The sequence below is a fragment of the Dipodomys ordii genome, unplaced genomic scaffold (genome assembly GCF_000151885.1).
Source record: "Dipodomys ordii isolate 6190 unplaced genomic scaffold, Dord_2.0 Scaffold95, whole genome shotgun sequence".
Taxonomy (NCBI): Eukaryota; Metazoa; Chordata; class Mammalia; order Rodentia; family Heteromyidae; genus Dipodomys; species Dipodomys ordii.
Genome location: NW_012267311.1, coordinates 6,236,369 through 6,239,166, shown reverse-complemented (window position 1 = coordinate 6,239,166; position 2,798 = coordinate 6,236,369). Strand labels below are relative to the sequence as shown.

Below are 2,798 nucleotides of genomic sequence, written 5' to 3'. Positions count from 1 at the left end.
ATCACAGTTTAAAGCCAGCCCAGGAAGAAAAGTCCCCATGAAACTCTTATCTTCAGTTAACCACTCCAAAACCAGAAGTGGATCTGTGGCTCAAATAGTAGAGCATGAGCCTTGAGCACAAAGAGGCTCACAGGCAGTGCCCAGGCCCTGAGTTCAAGTCCCAAACATTCTCTCTGTCTCTCTCTGTCTCTCTCTCTGTCTCTCTCTCTCTCTCTCTCACACACCCACCCACCCACCCACACACACACACACATTTGAGAAAGTCTAGATTAAAAATCAGATACACCTCTTCCCTTTTATGGCCATCACTGAAGCAGGAGCAGCCAAAATGAAGTTTAATCCCTTTGTCACTTCTGACCAAAGCAAGAACTAAAAAAGGCATTTCAATGCACCTTCCTACAGTTTCAGGAAAATTATGTCTTTCCCTCTTTCCAAATAGCTGAGATAGAAATACAATGTGTGATCTATGCCCATCCGGAAGGATGATGAGGTACAGTTGTACAAGGACATTATACAGGTCAGAAGACTGGCAAAGTAGTCCAGGTTTCAGGAAGAAGTATGTCATCTACATTGAATGGGTACAGCTGGAAAAGGCCAATGGCACCACTGTCCACGTGGGCATTCACCCCAGAAAAGTGGTTATCGCCAGGCTGAAACTGGACAAAGACTGCAGAAAGATCCTGGAACAGAAAGCCAAATCCTGCCAAGTAGGAAAGGAAAAGGACAAATATCAAGAGGAGATACAGGAATGAAATAATCTTGTATACAATTTTCATTTTAAAAAACTTGTTAAATGAAAAAATCAGATACAACATTATATAAATGCAGCATAGATTAAAATATGTGTACAGAAAAATTATAAATACATTGAAATGAAAAAATGCCAGCTATGAATATGATTATTTTCTCCATACCCATACTGTTTTTTTTGGGGGGGTCTGGTTGTGGGGCCTGAACTCTGGGCCTGGGTGTTGTCCCTCAGCTCTTCAGCTCAAGGCTAGCGCTCTACCACTTGAGCCACAGCACCACTTCCAGCTTTTTTCTTTTTTGCTTATGTGGTGCTGAGGAATCGAACCCAGGGCCTCAGGCATGCAAGGCAAGCGCTCTACCACTGAGCCACTTTCCCAGCCCCACCCATACTGTTATACCACCACTTCCTCCTCCTCCTCTTCTTCTTCTTTTTCTGTGTGTGTAGGGGGGGAGGGGTATTGGTGCTTCATCTCAGATGCTTGCACTCTTACTCATCATTTACATTTAAGGCTAGTGCTCTACACCCTGAGCCATTTCCAGATTTTTTTTTCTGGTTAATTGGTATAAGAGTCTTATGGATTTGTCTGACCAAGCTAACTTCAAACTTCAATTCTCAGCCTCCTGAGTAGCTAGAACTATAGGCATGAGCCATCAATGCCTATGTTGGTGCTTGTGTTGGTTTTTCTCCCCTTCCCTCATTTAAAAAAATTATCTTTAAGTAGTTGTTCAAAGGAGTTTGAATTTAATGTGTCAGTTTATAAATACAATGCACCATGTTCAATGTCATCCCTTTCATCATTCTACATTGATTTTCCTACACTTAAAGTAATTCTGAAAGAGAAGATGAGTCATAGACCAAAAGAATTGTGCTAAGAGATCAGTGCTTGCTGCTTGGAGACAGGACACAGACAGAATAGAACCCAAAAGGGAGGGTATTTTTATTTCCTCCAGATTGTGAGATCTGAGAAATCTCAGCTCAGGAAGCAACATTTGAAACTGGTCTTCTGTGATGGGAGGACCACAACAGAGAACAAAGTGTGCCAGTAATGAGGGGGACTGAGCTGGAGAGAAAGCACTTAAAGGGCACGGAAAAGTGTCACATTCAAGATGAGAAAGTACAAATAGAAATCAGTAGGAAATCTGGCTTCATTACAGAGGTGGCAGCCTTCAACACACATTTGCCCACGTGTTCTTTATCCAGTTGACACAGTAGTCACACATATTCCTAAATTAGCTGCATCTTATCTCCAGTCCTATATCTACTAATCTAGGCTTTAAAAAAATTTTATTATAAAGGTGATGTACAGGGGGATTACAGTCATATAAGTCAGGTTCTGCTGGGCTTTGTAATGACTACACAGGACTTTTTGGCTTGGCAAGCAGTGGGCTCTCAGACTCTGCCAGTAGGGGGCGATAGAAAGGAACCACTCAAGGCTGATAGGGCATCTCCTGCTTTGGCTTTAACTTCCAAGATTCAGTATTGATACACGTGATCCAGCATCCTTGGTATGTCTTTTAATAATGCTTCTGTGCTCTGGACGACTTCACCAAGGTTTATGGCAGCATTATTCATGACCACAAAATAGCACAAACAGACTAAATGCCCAGCAGCAAATGAATCATATCTGACATTTCTCACAATGAAATATTATACAATAGAGAAAATGAATGGACTAAGCTACAGGCATCAACATAAGTGAATTTTGGAGATAACAGTGAGTCTGAAAAGCAAATCACTCGTGTAGTTTCCTGGGGGAAAAAAAAGAAGCAAATCACAGAAGATAATGATACTATTTTTATGCTGTTCAAATGAAAACACAAGTCAATAATACAGCTTTGCAATATGTATGTGTACTTAAGCTATTACAAACTATCAGGAAAGTGGTAAGCACTAAAATCTTGCTACACTCAGCTCTGAGGGATGAAAAAGGACAGAAAGGAAAGAGGCACCAGGCATGTAAGTACCAGGAGCATTCCAGCTACAAATGTGGGTGGTAGGTCACAGGTGCTCATTTTACTATCATGCTTTACAATGCATGTAGATCGTA

At 41.4% G+C, this 2,798-nt stretch overlaps 1 pseudogene; it reads left to right on the top strand.

Moving 5' to 3' along the window:
* Positions 1-328: 328 nt before the first annotated feature.
* On the top strand, positions 329-795 carry LOC105993379 (annotated as a pseudogene).
* The last annotated feature ends 2,003 nt before the right edge of the window (positions 796-2,798 follow it).